Source organism: Protopterus annectens, chromosome 9.part0, assembly GCF_019279795.1.
Source record: "Protopterus annectens isolate FY-2018-M chromosome 9.part0, PAN1.0, whole genome shotgun sequence".
NCBI classification, from domain to species: Eukaryota; Metazoa; Chordata; order Ceratodontiformes; family Protopteridae; genus Protopterus; species Protopterus annectens.
Window position 1 is genome coordinate 393,176,453 of NC_056743.1, and position 6,000 is coordinate 393,182,452.

Below are 6,000 nucleotides of genomic sequence, written 5' to 3' on the forward strand. Positions count from 1 at the left end.
AAGCTCTAGAGTACTTGCATGTATTTAGTGATACTGTCCAAGCCACTCCAATAGTCTTGCTGCTCAGTCACACTTGCTATTTGGATAACAGTAATATTACACAGTGAAATTGGTCACCCTTTGGAAAGGGCCTTATAGTAGCAGATATTAGTGGTTGGTGGCAGTCAGTACTACATTATAGTCTGGGCAGAAATGGGGGACAGCTGGAGAAGCTGTGCCAGCCTTCCCCAGGAGTGTCTGTGTGTTTGTATATAAATCAAATCTTAAAGTGTGTCTGTGTGTCAGCTACTTGGGCAGGGACACAAAGCACTGGTTGGACAGAGAGGGTGCTGGAGGTTTTAGCTTGACCACTAGGCTGAGATCTTGACCCTATAGTAGTGCCAGTGGGGAGTGTTATTGGGGATCTGGAGAGAAAGGGAGAAACCAGCCTCAGACTGACTGTGATCTCTGTGTGCTCTTAAGGGAAATTGTACTTTACTGTGTGTACTTGTTATTCCCCCAATGTGCACGTCCCTCACTGGTGCTAGTGTTGAGGATTGAGGCTCCTTGATTACTGGGCCAGTGTATGTGTGTCACACCTCCTAAAGAGGTGGTTTGCATATATCCATTGAGCTTGTACTCCATAAGATTTAAGCTATTACACAGTGAAGTCTCTAGCTTGGCTGGGTCTTGTAGCTTTTACTAAATGGTTTGTACATGTGAACATTTTACTTGGGATATTTTGCAGTCTCCCTAATGTTTATGGACATCAAACATGGCATGTCTATAACTAGTAGGGTTTGCCTTTAGTGGCTGGAATGTACTAGTAAAGGCTTAAAATGTACAACAATGTACTAGTAAAGGCTTAAAAATGTAAATTAAAAAAAAATCATTGGCATTTAGAAGCAATGTAGTTAAAACACGGATATGTCCTTAAGGGCTCATTTGCGTATATCCTCTATGGCTCATGTACTGGAGATGTGATGCATTACATAATGCAGGTTATGGCTTGACTGTATCTTTTTTGTAGCTTTTACTAAATGATTCATCTATGTGATCTTTCTACGTATTGGTTTGAATGTTTTAATAAAAGAGAAGTTATTGTGTATTTAAAAGTAGTTTGGATTTCTATAAATATTTTCTGTACAAGAAATAAAACATTTTGAGGTAATAACTTATGTAATTTAGAAATAATGCCATTATTACCTGGCACTTTGTTTTCATTCAGCACAGTTTTTTTTCTGTTTTTATTTGCTTTGAAAATATGTGTTTGGATGTTCCTATTTCAGATGTTATCAGTAACATTTTGTTTTAAAAGAAATCTACAGTGCCATTCTGTGCTTTAATTTTTCATACATTTTTTAAATGGACAAAAATTTCTACAATATCCTTATATTTCCCCATAGATTCAGGAATAGCTACATTGTTGATATGATTAGTTTGGTGTTTACATACAGGTGGGTAAAATATAATTCTCAAGCCTCATTTGGTCAAAATTCAACCTAATGAGGATTGGTGTTCCTACGTAGGAAATCACTGTTGATGAGTTGATGAGTTATGTCAGCAGTGATGCCTTTTTTTGGGGAGGTTCCTCCTCCTTCTTTGAGGTGGTGTTATTGTGGAGATTGTATATATATATTTGTGAGGTACAGAGGATCTTACTGCAGGCATAAAAAAACTTTTTTTTTTCTATGGGAATGAAGTTCAGGGATTCTGATCCTTAGTGGGTTTATCTTTGTCCACTCATAATGGAAGCTCATTTTGGATCTGAGAGCTACTTTATGTAATTCTTTTGGAGTTATGGAATAAGAATGCAATCTGATTTTTTTCTAAACTAATGGCAACTTTATGTTACAGACTCTCCTGAAACTTTGCATTTATTTATTTTTTTATAATAAACATTTTTTTGCCCACTTTGCATTTTTAACTTTATTTTGTCCTTCTCCTCTTGCAGATCCCAAAACATCTTTATCCCATTGCTTTCTTTGGTTGTAATTCCAAGTTGAGACTTTGCCATGTGAATATGCTTTCATAATGTTCCATGGTATCACATCAGAAATGTCAACATTACTATTAAGAACTGATATATTTCTGTTAAAACCTACTCTTTAACTATGTTAGTTTTGTTATATTAGCTGGCACTCTTTTAATAAAAGTCATTTTGTTCAGTTTATTATTACTGTATAAATAATTGTATTTTGATTTGTTAAAGAATTTGTTTTGTTAATAGTTTTCCATTTTGGAAACCAAATCACGTGAAATGTACACACTGGCAATTCTTGACAGCATACCAAATCTATAAATGTAATGACTGTAAAATAAAGAATTTGATTCCAAGATGTTATTTACATTTCTCAGATTAAGTAAGTCAATAAAGTTTACTAAAGCTTTAGCTTTTGCTGACATTTTAGGTTTGCTAACTAAGCTAGTATCATTTTCTTTATGTATACAATTAAGGTTTCCTGCCTTTATTATACTTTTTCTTCACATTTAAAATTAGCATTGCAAGATACTTTCTAGAAAATTTAGCTTCATCTCCCAGAAAAGCATACATAGTTGCTAAAGTTAAGATCCATTTTTTTATATTTGATAATGACTGACACACATCTTTATCTTCATTGTTCCAGTAAATAATCCTGAGCATTGTAATATAATTTCTCTATATGAATTATGTTCCTCTTCTCTTTCCATTCAAGCTAAAAGTTGAAGTACTCCATATTCTCTTGTAATTGATGCTGTCAAGGTCTGCCTAACTTCCTTGGTGTTACGTCCTCCCACTTTTCCACTACTTTCCTGAAAATCATGTTGTGTTACCTATTATGCTACAGTGTCTTAGTGTGTTGGGGTATGCCATCCTCATCTCCCTCCACCAGTGCTTCCTATTTGAGTCTGGCAGGTCCAGACTAGTGTATGCATGGAAGTGGAGATGAGTGTTTTGTGTGCCACCATACTGTGCATGAATGTGACTGTGCCATTATCCCTACTCTTTACCCTTTCCATGTAAATCCTCACATAAACCCCACAGTACTCTGACAGTCTCTACCTGACTCACTGTTGCAGTGGACTAAGGCTGAACAATGTCCCAGCACATCTCCTGCTGGGCAGCCAATGCGTTTCATGTATCTGGCGGTAATTGTGACATGCACTTGGCCCTGGAATACCTTTATGCAGGTGTTACAGTTGACACTGCTACCTTAGAGATCATACCATTCTTATACAGGTGTTCCTGTGGTTGAAGAAACACTGGTGTTGACAAACATGGGGTCTCATTCTGTATTAGCTACACTATAATGTCCTCAGTTACTTGACTGTGTGATCATGTGTCACTTCCTGCAGAGTTATATACAACTGCTGTGGGAAGTGTCATCCTGCCATTACACTTTGTGACTGTGTGCCACTGACCTCAGGCTGTTTCATAAATATAATGGTTATGTTATCATCATCAACAGCCATTCTGATATTAACTTCTTCTACCTGTGCTGGTAAACCAGAACTACAGGCTCTATGAAGGAGTAATTTATGACATTGTTACTGAGACCTTGTAGCACATTGTCTAATAATATGTAGAAAACACTTACCATGCATACTCAGACCACTTTATTGATGGGCAGAAATGGAGGGGTTTACTTGTTGATAAGAATTTTCATGTGTAACATATATCAATTTAACCTGTGCAGCAAATTTTCATTATGTGAATGTGCCATGAGGATGCACAAACCTTCCTTTTGGGATGACTGTGGTTATTGCTGAAGTGGGTAATTTCCGTTGTCAATGCCACCTCTGATTATTCCTGTGGCATCCTCATTATTGTGGTAATCATTTCCCCATATGGACAGAAGGAATCCCTCATCATGTGTTAAAGGGTAAGTGTCGTAGATCTCCTACCAGAACTGCTATTTTCAACTACATTTTGCCTAACATTTGCTCTGGCACATTCCACTATGTTGTTAGTCCTTTTTCAGCACTGCACCAATGTGCAGTTCCTCTCCCAACCACATTTATATCCCAAAACCAGATGGTTCCAGATTTTAGTTCTCTCAGCTTGTTTTGGCCCTCTTTTGCCAAACAACCTTTTGCCATAAGCGTTAGTAGGCCCCATAAGGATACAGTACCCTGATGGCTAATTCTGCCTTTCGTCTGTCTGGACTCCTGCTCAGTGGCGGCTGGTGACTTCAAATCAAAGGGGGGCTGCAGGAGACAGCTGAAAGTGTGGGGCCAATGGGAAGAGGTGTGGCCAACTAGAAAGGGGTGGAGCTATGCTCAAAACCACAACAACTAGAACTTTAAATAAATACGTTGCCCTGGTTGCCAAACCATCATTACAAGAGTCCAATCAAGACAAAATAAAGTGTAGAAGAAAAAAATAATTCAATACATTGGCTACATGACAGCTTACTTAATATCTAGATGGAAATAAAAAGGTTGTGAGGCATGAAAATAAATTACTTTTAAATACATTACTGGAATGCCAGTCAAAAATTAAGTATAAAAAAAACAAGCAGCACTCAGCTCAAACCACTTCTCCTTGCACTGCAGTTCTAATTATAATTTATATTCAGATTTATAAAAGTACCAAGTAACATGCTGAAAGTAGTAGCAATCTCTGTGATACCTCCTCCACTTGTAAAAATGTTTCTTATCCAAAAAAAGACCTGCTGTCTGACCACACACACACACACACACACACACACACACACACACACACACACACACACGACTTACTTCAGTGTGGATTTTTTAGAGCCTTAATTCAAATGAACATACATTTTCTTTGAATCTTTATACTATTTTAAGAGGAGAGTTGCATAAGTATGTTCAAGTCATCATAGGTTCATAGGTAGGTACAAGGCTATTGGCCCAAGGGCCTAAGTAAGCCTAGCCAACAAGGTTCCCTGGCTTAAGCCACCCAAGAAAGTTATTTGCCTGCGCCCCTGTCGAGCAGAGCCACAGAAGTGCTCCCAGCGGTGTATTTCCTATTTCCCATCCTTCTTTTCTTTTTCTGTACTGGCACTTCAAATGCTACATTTGGGAACAAAGTGATGCGTTCTTGTGTCATAAAACATTGTTTTATAATACATACTTAAATATAAAGTTTAAGTGCAACTGACAAACATTTTCACCAGTTTTGATACATTTTACAGATACGTAAAAAACACAGCCATACGATATTAGAAAAAATACAAAAGTGTACATACCTGAAAAATAAGCTTCATGACTACTTGCATAAAACATTTAGAAAAAGCATGTACATGGCTTGCACAGGTATACACAATGCTATTCATTCTAAATAAAAACATGCTTACATGAAACAGAGAACAGTACAAAAACTAAGATTATCTGCAATTTCTAGCAATTAAAAAACAATTAAGAGGAGAAACAGCTTACCTATGGTAATATTAGAAAGGGGGGTGGTTGGTAATGTTATACAGTACACTTCTAGTAGAGCAACTATGATTGCATTGTTAGTTTTAAAAATGAGATATAAAGAAATTCAGAAAGTAAGAACAGTTGGAAGACTTGGACTATGATAAGGAGTATTAGTTTTGAACAGATGAGGAGGGAGAGTGAAACATACTACGGGGAAGGGAGAGAGTGAGATAGTGGTCAATATAACTAGGACAGAAGAACAGAGTCTTGTCACTTGTATTAAAGTTACCAACCTTTTAGAAAATGACCAATGGCATCTGCATTAAAGTAACAACTCTAAAACCAAAACGGTGGTAGCCTCTTCCGTGTTTCTAAAAACACCTACTTTATTCAGCTCCTTTTGTACATACTTTTTTTGAGAAGGTATACTCCCTCCAACTGTGAAATGGTCAAACAGCAACATTGCTAAGACACACATACAGTTCCCCCCAAAACAAATAAGCCATTAATCCATCGCTGCATTTTGTAGTAATACAATTATCTATGCCCCTTTTTATCACACACACACACACACATATATATATATATATATATATATATATATATATATATATATATATATATATATATATATAAAGATATGCAATAAATGAA